Source organism: Pieris brassicae, chromosome 2 (assembly GCF_905147105.1).
Source record: "Pieris brassicae chromosome 2, ilPieBrab1.1, whole genome shotgun sequence".
Taxonomy (NCBI): Eukaryota; Metazoa; Arthropoda; class Insecta; order Lepidoptera; family Pieridae; genus Pieris; species Pieris brassicae.
This window is the reverse complement of record NC_059666.1, coordinates 3,525,431-3,542,797: the sequence shown is the minus strand read 5'-3', so window position 1 is coordinate 3,542,797 and position 17,367 is coordinate 3,525,431. Positions and strand designations below refer to the sequence as shown.

General features: G+C 41.0%; 1 long non-coding RNA gene across 2 annotated transcripts; it reads left to right on the top strand.

Annotated features, from left to right (window-relative positions):
* The first annotated feature begins 3,895 nt into the window (after positions 1–3,895).
* LOC123720892 lies at positions 3,896–14,669 on the top strand. 2 transcript variants are annotated; one of them, XR_006756112.1, is made up of 3 exons: positions 3,986–4,114; positions 4,595–4,664; positions 4,745–14,669. It is a non-coding gene; the product is annotated as an uncharacterized LOC123720892 (long non-coding RNA). The 2 variants fall into 2 exon arrangements; XR_006756111.1 differs by having other exon boundaries at positions 3,896–4,114; positions 4,595–14,669.
* Positions 14,670–17,367: the final 2,698 nt, after the last annotated feature.

The following is a 17,367-nucleotide window of genomic DNA, read 5'->3' as shown; positions in this document are numbered from 1 at the left end:
CGTTGACGGTCTGACCCCCTAAGGCCATATATTCAGATATATACATACTACTTTCAGCTTTACAATTACCAGAAAATATTATTGTATACTAGCGGACACCACAGACTTCGTTCTGTCAAAAAGATTTGAAATGTGGCAGTTTTTTGTTCCTACCCATTTTATAGTCGGCGCAAAAAATTCTCATGGCAGAAACATCACCCTGATGATAGGCCGATGTGTGAGGTTCAGCTCGGGCGACCAAAGTATCTTCGCTCGAACTTTGGCCACTCTTCTGTGACCCACTAAAAAACCCCGACTGGGATGTCTGCTATAGGGCTTCAAACTAAGAGGCGAACTTAGGGTTCAAACCTGATTGGAAAATAATCTAAAAGGATAGTGGGAACCTAAAAGAGACAAATATTTAAAAATTTTGTGCCTCATTGATATATTTTCCTATTACTATGTATTCAAATAATTTTGCTCAGATAGGGATATTAAATTAATAATTCAAAAATTAAATCCTTTTTTTAACGCGATTTGTTTGACAGATGTAATGACGTGAAAACATATGCATTATGCGTCGCATGCCAAACCAAAATAAAAAAATAATATCGCGAAGCCAACCAAATTCAAAATCAGTACTAATGATCTATAGCTCTCACATTTTTTGACAATTCAATTTGGTCGGGTGCGCGCTATTATTACTTGTTGTGTTTCGGAACGCGACATTGCTTAGACAACAGTGAATTTGGAAAAAGAAAAGGGCTGTTTTAAGGTTTTCCCGGAAATTATTGAAATTTTTCTCGCCGTAAAAACCATCCTTAGACTTCAACGAACATTTAAAAAAATGAATTGGTACAATTGGTCCAGGCGTTGTGGAGTTATGCCCTTACCAACACATTTGCGATTAATTTTTATATTATAGATTAATTCTTATATATGTGTATGCGTGTACAAATCCTCTATCTAACAAAGTCCGTGACCTGTGACGGATGGACGTGTAAACTAAGCAAGCTTAGTTGAGAAGCAATTTTATGTGACTGAACTGGCCTTAAAAACCTAAAGACAATTTAGAAAAAATGTTTTGGCAGCCTGACTATTTCTATAAATAATTAATCGTGATTACTCATAATTCCTAATAATATAACAAATTAACTACGCAGAAATCGGCCTTTGTCGTACTTCTTAATTAAGCCGTACGTCTTTCTCATTACAGCCATACAAATTTTAAGCCTCATAACAAAAGGTACTAAGTAACGCTTAAAAACTTTTTGTAACAAAGACAAAACAAAACTAGTATTAGCTTAGACTAAAAATATAATTTAGTAATAAGGGAATGATTATCATGTAGGTAAATCATTATTATTTTTTATTAAAATCAGAACTATAATCTACGGGACCTTATTTGGTTATATTTGTCCCATTTATGCGAAAATGCATCCCACGGAGATACAAAACGGATATTTAATTAATTATTGCTATAAATTAAAATATTTTTCCAAGTCGTTAACGTCGAAATATAAACACTACCTACAAGTTTACGATTACCTTCTATTGTTAATCTTCCTGGAATAACGAATAAAAGGACGAGTAATATTCAAACCCTATTCAGCGTACAATTCTTAGAAGTTATAAATAGTGTTTTGCTATTTGAAACCATGTTGGGGATAACATTACAAAAATAATCCATCCTGTGGCCGAACTAACAATACCTTTCTTATTTTCACTGTTATTATAAGTTCCAGATTATGAAATAGATCATGTTCGGTTTAATTTATAAATAATTTAAAAAAAATAAACTTCTCTTGCTACATTCATAATACAATTCAAAGTAACTTAACAAAGACAAAGTAACTTTTCCTGTCTTTGCTAATTCTTAATTTAGTGTTTCTCACCCTTGGGAATCTAAAAAAATTGCATTGCAACAATATTTAATAATGGCTTTGATATACATATGTGGGAAAGTACGTTGCATATTTCCGTAGGTGAGGGGATAAAAACGAGGTCGTCTTGTAACGTGTTTTCGAAACCCGCCGACCGACGCAAGCCGCAGCTGCTATCAATCGATGGCAGGGTGTGACGTCACATAATGGCGGCAGCCGCCATTTAATTGTTGACGCATTGATACGGCACACGCTATTTGCAACTTTATTGGCACTACAATTATAGCATAAAATTGCGTGAAGATAGTCAATGAAATGATTCAGAGATGCGTCATTGGAGTATACAGAATTGTTTTATTAAATATTATTCACTCATAACATATTTAATTGGTGTTTCACTTACGATACAAATGGAATATAATTAGAGATAGCTAGTTACTTAGAAATGATATACCTACGTAATAAATTCTCCTTATATAAAAGACAACATCGATATCATTCCTATCATGTACAATAGTGTCTTGTTTATACAATATTCCGGAAGGAAACGCCTATATTGCCTACTTAATAATCATGTATAAAAATTTGTAAAACATACCTAAGTACCTACCTAAAAATTAAAATCAATAACGATGTAGGTATATTGTAAGTCATTCCAAAGATTACTGTAATGATAATTGAGCCTCATTTATTCAATGAAACCATACATACTATTTATAAAAGATACACATACTTTTACACAAAATATGTTTTATATTTTAAGGCCATTTCCTACTATATTTTTTACCTTTCGGCACAAAGAATACTTTTCATATATATATATATATGCAGAAGACTAATAATGTTAACTCTTAACACATAAACCTGTGATTTAAATGCCGAAACCGAAATTCCAGCCAACCTTTTTGCCTAATCCCTAAACAATAGAAAAGAACTTTGCAGTTTTTAAGTACCTGCAGCCTTCCTTCTCCGAAAACTTCCAATGGCTTTCTCATGTTTAAGACAATAACATAATCGGATTCAACAAGTTTTTACACTATTTTTACAAAATATTTATCAGTATGTTATGGTATAATATATAAAGTGTACATCAACTGTGGCGGATCATTAGCTAATGCCTATTTTATTAATGAGTTATTTATACTATGATGAATAATGGATAGTAAGTATGTATGTACCTAATTGAGTTCTTTTCTCGGATACTTGTTAGATTGTTTATTTTGTCGCATAATCATAATTGATATGGTTATGGCATGGGTATGGGTATGTGGAGATGGTAGAAGTACAAAGTAGATCAATATTCAATTGAGGATTACGCACTACGCATGTCCATTTATTTTTTCTTAGAGGACGATGCTTGGGGCCAAATGAGTCGTCTGCACTCTGCAGTAATACCCCCTTCTCTTCTCCATACCCCGCTGCCCGAGGTCGCAATTCACTATGTTTCTGGTTCCATTTTCGAGTTGCCACTTTATTCTATTAGCCTAAAACTAGCAATAATTTTTGGAGCTCACATTTAATGATGAAACCAAAACCGTTAAGTTTTTTATCGTTTCAAAAGTTTGCTACACATTTATTAATTTTCCCTACCATATCATATTTATTAAAATGTTTAGACCAAGTGTATACTTACTTTACTCTACTAAGATTCGGAATTTTAACTGCGTTTTTGTGGTATTATAAAAAACGTGTTGCAAACTTGATATTTATAATTAAAAGTAAAATGTAGTTTTTGCAATTTTACAAATCAATTGAATTAAGGAAACGAAAAAAGGAATAAAACGTGTTGCTGTTATTAATGTATGTTACAGGCCTTTAAGATTGAGGCATTCTTATTAATCGTAAGTAAATTAAATTAATTTGATATTCTTAAATATACTTTATTATTTCAGTTGTACTTAGACGTTATAACTTCGTGCAATGTAAATAATATATTTGCATTTCACGGATTATAATATATTTTTCTCAACGTGAATTTCTTCAATAGCGGTTACGTGTAATTTATCAAGGGAATAAATGGCATCCCAGTTTAGATAAAGCTTCTGAGCTCTTGATTGGTCCGCTATTGGCACGACGCCATTTTGTCATGCAACTGCGCAGTTTCGAGCATCAATAGCGTCCCGTATATAAGCTGAACGTGACGTAATGCGCTCTCATTAACTTCCTCGACGCGGTGCAGTGCGGACGTAGTGTTGTGAAGTGTAACCAAGTTCTTCAGAAATCTTTTAGGCATTGTGCCTGATCGGATACAGGTGTGTAATCTTCTCACACGCTATATAATACCTATAATTTTTAATATGGGCTACAGTGCACAAGAAAAACATATTGTTGACTTTTGTGAAAGTAAAACTGAATCCCTATCTAACTGGGTCCGTAAATTTAAATCTAAGTCATTAAATGCAAAGACAAAGAGAAAGCGTGACTTACGTATGATCGCTGTATTGAGTAACTCCCTGTCACGTGCTGAAAATGAACTACTATCGAAACAAAGAGAACGTGCTAGAAAATGGGCTCAAATGCAAGCAGATCTCGGAATAACCGACAAAGAAGAGGAGTTGGCGAAGCAGGAGCGAGAGAAAATTGATAATTTGTGGAAGAATGATCTCAGTGGCCTAGATAGCTTTTTTAAAGAATTGGACAATGTAAAACCCCTAGTTAAGTAGGATGAACAATAGGTAATGTAAAGTATTTTTGTATCTGTGATATATGCAAGATGTTTTCTAAATTTACAGTCCCATTGCGTTTCGCGTGGGCCTGCATCCGACGGCCGCCATCTTGGTTGCCGCGGGGGCGTGCTCGGAGGTAACTACGATATGGGTTTGTAACGGTATCATGCATTTTACTAGTTAATTTAATGTTTAATTGTTAATGAAATGTTTCAGTTAGCTATATACGATAGTCGATTGGAATTAAAAGTTTATTCATATTGAATAAGAAAATTGTAACATATGTTTAAGTATGGAAATAAATGTTTTAAAAATGGCGTAGAATTTAATTTGTCTATTTTGTAATATTTGAAATTTCACCCAACGTGTATTATTCCATGAGTCATCGTGGACTTCGGAGACAATGGCTGTCAAGGTGCGAGTTGCTGCGTAGTTTATTGTGAAAGGAGAGATGGCGTACGTGTCTCGGCTTTGCTGCCTTACAGCTGCCTCGAACAAACCCGCTACACGAGCTTATACGGGGCCGGTACACAGTTCACATAGGTAACGATAGGTACCTATAACCTACCCACTTGCGCAATTAAACTTTATTTATAGGCCCTAGAGGGCCGTTATGTGTTGTTATTCCGAGCACAGATACAGCTGACAAAATGAGGCGCAAGTAAGACGGCTCGCTGCATGCTGTCGTACAACTAATAGCTGATATTTTATCGTGCGGTATTTGACTAATATGTAAGAGTAGGGTGAGTGCCAATAACCTGTTTATATAATGCCCGATTTAGACTTGGGCTAGTATGTGTTGACTTTTAAATCTACACAGGCTAAGCAGTATCACGGCACAAATGCAAGTAAAATTGGAGCTCGCAAGTTGCACAAATTTCGTCTACATATTTTGTCCTGGCATTGAGCGATAAATATAAAAATTGAAAACAAAATAACTAGGTAACATCTTAAACATTCATTATATATATATATATTATATATATATATATATAAGCTGTAAAATGGATTAAAGACTGGCATCAAAACCATAAATTATTGAAACAAATATTTGAAAATAATTCTTGAGGCGAAATCGAGAAACAAGTCATAATGGTAAGTTGTTAAGATAACCAAACAGTATTTAGTATTTTTTCGTAGCTTTAACATAAATGTTGTCTGACATTAAATTAAGCACAGTCTGATATCAAATTTCGACAAGATATACGAAACATAATTGACGCCATCTTGATTTGTTCGTGTACAATTCACAGCTTTTTTCCTGGGTGCCGTGGTGATATCAAGACCATTATATCGCTCCTTAGAGTGATGCATTGTGGACCTTCAAGAAGAAGGAATCACTAACGCTCACGTCACCACGTCCCTAAAAGCAAGACGACTTATTCTCTAACGTAGGCAATAACCCTGAATTAAGGTCATACAAAGAAAAACGCGTGGTAATAAATAGGTAAGTGGATATTCCGTCAGTGGAATCATTGATCCTTGTTACCAAGGCAAAAACTATTGACCGATTTCCGGATTTAATTAACACCTTTTCAAAATAATAACTGCGCTTAAATGCCGTTGCATACGGCGGTAGGTTATAATGAGGTTTTAGGTAATCATTTCAGGAACTCTTAAATAAATTATTCACCATATCATAATCAGCTATATTATGGATATGACTTTGCGGACTTATACATATGCACACTTGGCAAAGATGTGGAATATTTTGGGCATAACTGTGTACCTGGCACCCATTTTATAAATATAAAATCTATCATCAACCAACCAACCATATTCTATCTGCTGCGAATAAATATGCTAAATGTACAAATGAACTCTGCGAGAACTTAGAAATTTTCAATGCAAGTAAGATTTAACACTGGTATATCTGACAATCCTTAATTCACACCACTACGATCAAACAACATATTTTTTACATACCGATACTTAAACCAAAAACAATTATCAACAAAGAGAAAACCTATGACAATATTGGAAATTTTTCACAGAGAAGCCACCAAGGTAATTTTTTATGAATAAATTGCATTTTTCGTTATTTTATTAATCCCTAACAGTAAAACAATCCATAGCAGCTAAATCTGCTATTTAATTTATGCGACATGTCGCCATTATTTTGTTAGCATTGTTTAGGAAGCTGCAATTGAAAAAGAGCTGGATTTTTTCCTGGTTTTTTGGAAGTTGGCATGACCATATATGATAATTATTGTCCATTGGATACAAAGAGCTGTGGACGATTCTGCATTGTCTTCAGGCTGGTTTGTGACTCGATTTATATTCAAATGCATGGCGATTAATATGCTTATGAAATTTATATTTCAGTCACATATCTTTTGGACATACCTACCAAGCTTTGTCTTTTGCTAGGATAATGTGTTTCTTACAGGCCTATAATTTGATGAAATAATAATTATTTAAGATACATATTTTAATATATATGTATGACAAGTATTAGTGGTCAGCGACAATTAAAAGAATCCGAAAGAACTTAATGTAAACAAAAAATATGCATAGATATAACTTGAACAACATTCTAAATATCTTGAACAGAAGAATTGTATATAGGGACCAAAACTTCAAAAAAACCCTAAACAGAGGAGCGTGTTTTGGAATTAAGGTAAATCACACTGCGTAAATTAGAAATCGATTTGTTTTATATATATTTTCCCATATCTTCTAAAATTGTATCTAGTTTTTTTATATTTTTAATCAAATAACAGGTGTATTCAATCGTAGTATTGTAGTACACGGAGGACCCAGTTCTTTTCTTAGCAATGGATTGTAAATGCAATGAAATTTAACACATTTTAATTTTAATCTGGCCACCGATATTATCTTTGTGATGAGTTGTCAATATAGATCCGCTGACAGTGGATTTATTTTTGCTATTGTTTATAAATCTCAAGTAAATTAACTCTAATTATTTTAATTATGAAGATGATTATCTTAGATCAAGGGTAAAATTATGTACTTCACTTTTCAGATACTACCTTTTTTAAAGTAGAAATCAAATAAGTTGCTAGAAAACTGATAAAGCTATCTATGACATGAGCTCATTTAAGATACCACCAATAAAAAATCCACAATTTATTTATGTACCTTACACATTACATATTGTATATGGATAGATGCGAGATGAATATACAACAATAACGATAAAAATTATCAGAAACTAATATTAAAAATTGAATGAAGTGAAAAGGCTCGTGTTGAGAAATGATATTAATTTATGATACCCTATGTTGGATATGAATTGTACCACGCTCACTTCGTTAAACACTGCTCCCCCTATGGGTGGAAGCCACTGCCATACGCAATTTACGTCCTGAGCTCAGTCTTACCACACGCGCTCCAGGCCGTGAGCACCAGATCTTGCCGTACGTGCTTTACGAAGTTGGTCCTATTCCGGCACCAACCACCATGCTGTAGGTAGAAAGCTAAATTTGTATAAAAATATGTCGACACGAACTGTCATACAAATTTGGTTTTCGACTTTCTACATACACTACTGTTAATGCAGCTTGACTATGAGCCCTGTTACGGCACCAACCTCCACGCCGTGGTCACTGATCTTGCCACATACACTCTACGTCTCGGGTGCTAAATCCTGCTTGACGTGTTCTACGCCGTGAGCGCTAGGACTTGCCACACACAATCTGCGCAGTGGGCCAGTCTTGCCACACGTGCTCCAGGCCGTGAGTGATCCTGCCATAGGCGCTCTACGCTGTTGGTCCTGTTCCGGCACCAACCTCCACGCCGTGGTCACTGATCCTGCCACATGTGCTCTACGCCGATGGTCAAGTTCCACCTACGTGCGCTCTACGCTGTGGGTGCTAGTACCTGCCGCACGCAATCCAGCCACACGCGCTCTACTCTGAGGGCCTTAGCTTCGCTTCGAGCGCTCTGCGCTGTTGGTCCTGTTCCGGCACCAACCTCCACGCCGTGGTCACTGATCCTGCCACATCTGCTCTACGCCGATGGTCAAGTTCCACCTACGTGCGCTCTACGCTGTGGGTGCTAGTACCTGCCGCACGCAATCCAGCCACACGCGCTCTACTCTGAGGGCCCTAGCTTCGCTTCGAGCGCTCTGCGCAGTTGGTCCTGTTCCGGCACCAACCTCCACGCCGTGGTCACCGATCCTGCCACATGTGCTCTACGCCGATGGTCAAGTTCCACCTACGTACGCTCTACGCTTTGGGTGCTAGTACCTGCCACACGCGCTCTACTCCGAGGGCCCTAGCTTCGCTTCGAGCGCTCTGCGCAGTTGGTCCTGTTCCGGCACCAACCTCCACGCCGTGGTCACTGATCCTGCCACATCTGCTCTACGCCGATGGTCAAGTTCCACCTACGTGCGCTCTACGCTGTGGGTGCTAGTACCTGCCGCACGCAATCCAGCCACACGCGCTCTACTCTGAGGGCCCTAGCTTCGCTTCGAGCGCTCTGCGCAGTTGGTCCTGTTCCGGCACGAACCTCCACGCCGTGGTCACCGATCCTGCCACATCTGCTCTACGCCGATGGTCAAGTTCCACCTACGTGCGCTCTACGCTGTGGGTGCTAGTACCTGCCGCACGCAATCCAGCCACACGCGCTCTACTCTGAGGGCCCTAGCTTCGCTTCGAGCGCTCTGCGCAGTTGGTCCTGTTCCGGCACCAACCTCCACGCCGTGGTCACCGATCCTGCCACATGTGCTCTACGCCGATGGTCAAGTTCCACCTACGTACGCTCTACGCTTTGGGTGCTAGTACCTGCCACACGCGCTCTACTCCGAGGGCCCTAGCTTCGCTTCGAGCGCTCTGCGCAGTTGGTCCTGTTCCGGCACCAACCTCCACGCCGTGGTCACTGATCCTGCCACATCTGCTCTACGCCGATGGTCAAGTTCCACCTACGTGCGCTCTACGCTGTGGGTGCTAGTACCTGCCGCACGCAATCCAGCCACACGCGCTCTACTCTGAGGGCCCTAGCTTCGCTTCGAGCGCTCTGCGCAGTTGGTCCTGTTCCGGCACGAACCTCCACGCCGTGGTCACCGATCCTGCCACATCTGCTCTACGCCGATGGTCAAGTTCCACCTACGTGCGCTCTACGCTGTGGGTGCTAGTACCTGCCGCACGCAATCCAGCCACACGCGCTCTACTCTGAGGGCCCTAGCTTCGCTTCGAGCGCTCTGCGCAGTTGGTCCTGTTCCGGCACCAACCTCCACGCCGTGGTCACTGATCCTGCCACATCTTCTCTACGCCGATGGTCAAGTTCCACCTACGTGCGTTCTACGCATTGGGTGCTAGAACTTGCCGCACGCAATCTACATCGTGGGCGCAAGAACCTGCCGCACGCAATCCTGCCACACGCGCTCTCTTTCGGAGGGCGCTAGTTTCGCTTGGAGCGCTCTGCTCTGGTCCTGTTCCGGTTGCAAGCTCCTGGCCGTGGTCAGATCCTACCACATGCGCTCTACACCGTGGGCGCTAGAACCTGCTGCACATAATCTACGGAGTGGGCCAAAGTCCTGCCACACGCGCTCCAAGCTGTGGCGCTAGATCCTAACATATGAGCTCTACTTTAAGGGCGAGGCTTTCCATCGAGCGCTCTACGCATTTGATTGTTACAGACGAGACACGCTCTACACCGTTGGCCATTTATTACCACACACATTTAATGCCGTTGGTAACTGATCCTGGACACGAGATCTTCGCCGTTGGCCACTGATCCTGCCTCGCGCGTTCTACGCCGTTAACAGCAGAACCAGACATTAAGCGCCCTACGCCGTTTTTGCCACACGCGCTTTTAACTATTGTTACAGATTCAGGAAGCACGCACTCTACGCTGTTGGTCACTAATCCAGCCATAAGCGCCTTACGTCGTTAGCACAGCACCGGCCATTAGCGCTTCACGCCGTGGGCGCTAAATCCTGTCACACGCGCTCTTCGCCATTGAACCTGAACCAAGAACGCGATTATAACAGCTCCAGGCAACTCGCGCTCTACGCCATTTGCCTTTAATCCTGCCACAAACGCATCTCGTTGGCAGCAGAACCAGCCTCAAACATTCCAGGCCGTGGGCACCAGCTCTTTGCCAGGTTTTGAAATTGTTTGAAATGTTGTATACCATAAAATCGCACGCATCCTAACACTTCTTGCTCGTAATTAGAACTAATAAATCTGCTAATACTATGTTTAAATTTGAAAATACTAATAGGCTGCAGTGTTCAGTTTCGTAAAAAAATAATTAATTTTGTAAGTTTGTAAATGAACAATGATTATTGAACCACGCTGGTAGATCCAAGCAACACTATGACGCTTAATTGTTGGTTACTGGCACCCCGCAATTGGATATTATTGCAAATACGAGGTGCCCTTTCGAGCTTCTGCAAGCAACTATAGGATGTACTGGAACGAATGCTTCGCGATCATCAGCTATGAGCTTTTGCAATTGCGGGGTGCGTCTCGGCTCCTGCGACTACCGTGACTTCAGGCTCCGGCTACTGCGAGGTGCATCTACGAGCTCATGCGATGGATGCTTCTCTAAACTACGATGATTGACTGAGGTGAGGGAGTACATGCTCCTGTGAGTGTGGGGTGTATTTTCAGGCTCCACCGACTGCGGGAGTGCATCACCGGATCACAGGGACTGCGGGGCATGCATGTCCAGTCTCCGCTGACTGCGGGGTGCATCTTCACGCTCCGCCGACTATTGTTGTGTTTGACTCCGGCAGACTGCAGGGTGCGTCTTCATTATCCCGCCGGCAGCGGGGTGCATCTCCATTCTCCGCCGACTGCGGGTGCATCTTCACGCTCCGCCGACTATTGTTGTGTCGGACTCCGGCAGACTGCAGGGTGCGTCTTCATTATCCCGCCGGCAGCGGGGTGCATCTCCATTCTCCGCCGACTGCTGGGGTGCATCTCCATTCTCCGCCGACTGCGGGGTACATCTCTAGGCTTCGCCAACTGCGGAGTGCATCTACAGCTCTGTCTACTGCGGGGTGCATCTTCAGGCCCCACCCACTGCCGGAGTGAATCTCCGAATGACGGGGACTGCGGGGCATGCAGGTTCAGTTTCTGCTGACTGCGGGGTACAGCTCTGCATCACAGGGACTGCAGGCATGCATCTCCAGCCTCCGCTGACTGCAGGGTGCGTCTTCATTATCGCGCCGGCAGCGGGGTGCATCTTCATACTCCGCCGACTGCCGGGGTGCATCTCCATTCTCCGCCGACCGCAGGTGCATCTTCAGTCTGCCGACTGCCGGGGTGGATCTCCATTCTCCGCCGACTGCCGGGGATGCATCTCCATTCTCCGCCGACTGTGGGTGCATCTTCAGTCTCCGCCGACTGCCGGTGTGCATCTCCATTCTCCGCCGACTGCCGGGGTGCATCTCCATTCTCCGCCGACTGCCGGGGTGCATCTCCATTCTCCGCCGACTGCCGGGGTGCATCTCCATTCTCCGCCGACTGCGGGTGCATCTTCAGTCTCTGCCGCCTGCCGGTGTGCATCTCCATTCTCCGCCGACTGCGGGTGCATCTCCATTCTCCGCCGACTGCGGGGTGCATCTCTAGGCTTCGCCAACTGCGGAGTGCATCTACAGCTCTGCCTACTGCGGGGTGCATCTTCAGGCCCCACCCACTGCCGGAGTGAATCTCCGGATGACGGGGACTGCGGGGCATGCAGGTTCAGTTTCTGCTGACTGCGGGGTACAGCTCTGCATCACAGGGACTGCAGGCATGCATCTCCAGCCTCCGCTGACTGCAGGGTGCGTCTTCATTATCGCGCCGGCAGCGGGGTGCATCTCCATCCTCCACCGACTGCGGATGCATCTTCAGACTCCGCTGACTGCGGGTGCATCTTCATACTCCGCCGACTGCGGGGTGCATCTCTAGGCTTCGCCAACTGCGGAGTGCAGCATCAGGCCTCAACAACTGCGGAGTGCAGCATCAGGCCTCAACAACTGCCGGAGTGCATCTCCGGATGACGGGGACTGCGGGGCATGCACCTTCAATGTCCGCCGACTGGTGTGGTGTCAGGCTCCGGCAGTTGTGGCAGTGCATCTCCTGATGACAGGGACTGCGGGGCATGTCCCCGCAGTCAGCGGAGACTGGACATGCTTCTCTAAGCGTGTATGTCAAGGCTACGCTGACTCCTGTGACGAAGAGTGCTTCTATTGAGCTTCAGCAGCTTTGAGCTCCTGCTACTGTTATCTTCGAGAACTCGCGACAGCGGAATGCGTCTGACACCGTAGGACTTCCCGTGACTACTGCGCGTTCGGAGCTCTGCTGAAAATACAGGGTTAGCTTATGCAGGTTCAGAGATTCACATTTTGTTACCGTAACAGTAGAATGCTTTGTCGACCTCGTCGAAGTCCAGTTTTAAGAGACCTTTCAAGGTTTTGGCAGGCAAACTGGCTTAAAACAAAGCACTTATTTTTTAATTTTTGTTTGTCTGCTTTCTTGTATTGTTTATTGTGTGCTTGTCGCTAGTATTTAAGTAAAAATAAATATTGAAAATTTTGTATGTATTACATAAGAAAAATAGTTTTACGCCGTTTGTCCACAGGCTATTTAGGTCAAAACTCAAGAGTTCATTGCATTGCATATGGCTGCGAAGTATTGCAAAACCAATTTTTTACTGACTTAATATTATGGAGTTTCAAAAAGGAACGTTTATGTACAATTATTTTTTACATTTTGCGGCTAGCGGGTATATCTGTTGCGCCTACATAAATGTCACGTAAGGCACAAAACTTGTTTGTTTTCAGGTATCCAAAGTATTTGCAATACAAAAAGGCATATTTCTGAGTGATCTGATAACATGGATCGATTGAAATTTCATCAGTTGAAAAAAATTTAAATCATGAGCAGCAACTATAACCGATAACATGATATTATATCTACAAAACTTGAGTAGGTATTTCAGGCTAACATCTTTTTCAGCTTATTAGATAAAAAGACAATATGTAATTTAAACAACATACAAACACAAATTTAACCGTGTCAAATAACGCAGCACATGATGGAGCATATTAAAAATCCATGAGACCTGCAATTATTTTATGATAATAACTATCTACTCTAATAACTCAATTGTGTTATACTATGTCCGACGCTGAAAATGCCGTATGATGTAAATACAAAACCTTACAGAGTATAAACCTACACTAATTTACTATTGACAAAACAAATAAAGGAAATTTTGGATACATTTTAAGTTAAATAACATTATGTTAATAATATGCACCTGGGTCAAAGATAAAAATAATAATGGAAGATAAAGACAAAGTGAATCTTATTACTATTCAAGATATAATGTTTTAAATAAAAATGAAAAGGTTTTATCTCAAAGGTTACAAAATTGTATATCAAAAATGATGATTAAAGACTGAATATAAATTACTAGGGGCCAAAAATTCGGATTAAAAAACAAATGTAACATACATGCTGAAGAGACATTATCTTTTATGACAAAGATAAAGGCTGATTTTTAAATATTAAAAAATTAAGATCCAAGATGAACCGCGAAGAACCAAGTTGCACAGCGAAGTAATTGAAAAACTAAAGAACGGCGAAGTAATAAAGAAAACTGAAGAACAGTGAAGATCCAAGTTGAACAGCGAAGTAATAAAAAATCTAAAGAACTGAAGATCCAAGATGAACAGCGAAGAACCAAGTTGAATACCGAAGTAATAAAAAAACTGATGAACAGTGAAGATCCAAGATGAACAGCGAAGAACCAAGAAGAACAGTATAAAACCAAGATAAACAGCGAAAAACCAATGAAAGACGAAGAGTGAAGATGAAAAACGAAGACGAAAGATAAAGAACGAAGAGTGAAGTTGAAGAACAAAGACGAATAGCCAAAAAAAGACGAAGATGACGACTGAAGAACGAAGACTAAAGATGAAGAAGGAAGGTGAGCAGCGAAGAAATAACAAAAGTCGAAGATGAAGAGTGAAGACTAGATGAAGAACGAAGACTGAAGATGAAGAAGGAAGACTGGAGATGAAGAAAGAAGACGTGAAGGTGAAGGACGAAGACTGAAGAAGGTGAACAGTGAAGACTGAGGTTGAAGATGAAGAAGGGAGGTGAACGGCGAAGAAATAATGGAAGACCAATATAAAGATGGAGAAATGAAGGACGAAGACGAAGATGGAGAACAAAGACTGGAGATGAAGAAAGAAGACGTGAAGATGAAGGAAGAAGACTGGAGATGAAGAAAGAAGACGTGAAGATGAAGGACGAAGACTGAAGAAGGAAGGTGAACAAAGAAAAAAACAAAAGTCGAAGATGAAGATGAAGAACGAAGACTGAAGATGAAGAACGAAGACTGAAGATGAAGAACGAAGACTGAAGATGAAGAACGAAGACTGAAGATGAAGAATGAAGAACGAAGACTGAAGATGAAGAACGAAGACTGAAGATGAAGAACGAAGACGTGAAGATGAAGAACGAAGACTGAAGAAGGAAGGTGAACGGCGAAGAAATAATGGAAGACCAATATAAAGATGGAGAAATGAAGGACGAAGACTGGAGATGAAGAAAGAAGACGTGAAGATGAAGGACGAAGACTGAAGAAGGAAGGTGAACAGTGAAGAAATAACAAAAGTCGAAGATGAAGAGTGAAGACTGAAGATGAAGAACGAAGACTGAAGATGAAGAACGAAGACGTGAAGATGAAGAACGAAGACGTGAAGATGAAGAACGAAGACTGAAGATGAAGAACGAAGACTGAAGAAGGAAGGTGAACGGCGAAGAAATAATGGAAGACCAATATAAAGATGGAGAAATGAAGGACGAAGACTGGAGATGAAGAAAGAAGACGTGAAGATGAAGGACGAAGACTGAAGAAGGAAGGTGAACAGTGAAGAAATAACAAAAGTCGAAGATGAAGAATGAAGAACGAAGACTGAAGATGAAGAACGAAGACGTGAAGATGAAGAACGAAGACTGAAGATGAAGAACGAAGACTGAAGATGAAGAACGAAGACTGAAGAAGGAAGGTGAACGGCGAAGAAATAATGGAAGACCAATATAAAGATGGAGAAATGAAGGACGAAGACTGGAGATGAAGAAAGAAGACGTGAAGATGAAGGACGAAGACTGGAGATGAAGAACGAAGACTGGAGACGAAGAACGAAGACTGAAGATGAAGAACGAAGACTGAAGATGAAGAACGAAGACTGAAGATGAAGAACGAAGACTGAAGATGAAGAACGAAGACTGAAGATGAAGAACGAAGACTGAAGATGAAGAACGAAGACTGAAGATGAAGAACGAAGACTGAAGATGAAGAACGAAGACTGAAGATGAAGAAAGAAGACGTGAAGATGAAGGACGAAGACGTGAAGATGAAGAGAGAAGACGTGAAGATGAAGGACGAAGACTGGAGATGAAGAAAGAAGACTGAAGATGAAGAAAGAAGACTGAAGATGAAGAAAGAAGACGTGAAGATGAAGGACGAAGACGTGAAGATGAAGAGAGAAGACGTGAAGATGAAGGACGAAGACTGGAGATGAAGAAAGAAGACTGGAGATGAAGAAAGAAGACGTGAAGATGAAGGACGAAGACTGAAGAAGGAAGGTGAACAGTGAAGAAATAACAAAAGTCGAAGATGAAGAGTGAAGACTGAAGATGAAGAACGAAGACTGAAGATGAAGAACGAAGACGTGAAGATGAAGAACGAAGACTGGAGACGAAGAAGTAAGGTGAACAGCGAAGAAATAACGGAAAATGAAGAAGGAAGGTGAACAGCGAAGAAATAACGGAAGATGAAGATGAAGAACGAAGACTGGAGATGAAGTAGGAAGGTGAACAGCGAAGAAATGACGAAAGATGGAGAACGAAGACTGAAGACTGAAGATGAAGAAGGAAGGTGAACAGCGAAGAAATAACGGAAGATGAAGAAGGAAGATAGAGAAAAACCAAGATCATCGCGAAAGACAAAAATGCAGATTAAAGATGGAGACTGGAAAATAAAGATAATGAAGTTGAAGAAAGAAGGACCAAGACGTAGCCTGAATATTATGGCAAAGTACGGAAATACAAAATGAAGGAGACTGGAAAACGATAAAGAATAAAGATGGAGACTAATAAATAAAAATAAGCTGGAGAATAACATGAAGAATCAAGATGAAGACTGATCAATGAAGACGAAAGTTAAAGGATGAAGATGCAACGGAGATTGAGAGTGAAAAATCAAGAATATGATGAATAATAAATATAGACAAAAGGAAGATGGAGACTGGAGAACGAAGATGAAGAGAATAACAAAAATTGAAGAGAAATGGACCATGATTTTGATGAACGATGATTCATACAGAATGAAGAGTGAAGGACTACGCTGATGACCAAAAACCTAGACCGAGGAGTGGAGGCCCAAGATGAATATAAAGTGTATAATAACAAACGATGCAGAGAGACTAGAGAACGAAGTGTATGTAGTCTCCAGACTACATAAAAAAAATTAAAACATGATGAAGAGTGAAGAACCAAGACTGAGCAAACTAACAACGAAGATGAAGACGATGAGCGACAAGAAAAAAATCAGACGTAGACTAGAACTGAAGATGAAGATGGTGTATAAAAAACTACTATATACGTACTTGATACCTAAAATAAATGTTTATGTATCGCCATTTTGTTTTAGTCATAGTCGTGAGCCTCATTACATACAAAACGATTATTCGCATATTTTTTAAGTTTCTAGAGCATATTTATTGAGAATGTAGACGTGTAACAAAGGAAGTTTAAGGAATTACATATTTTGACTTTGGCAAATCAATACATCTGAGAATATTTTGTATGCGGAAAAATATAGATATCTTTAAAAGTAGCTTCCATAATAAGTTAGTAATCATGAAA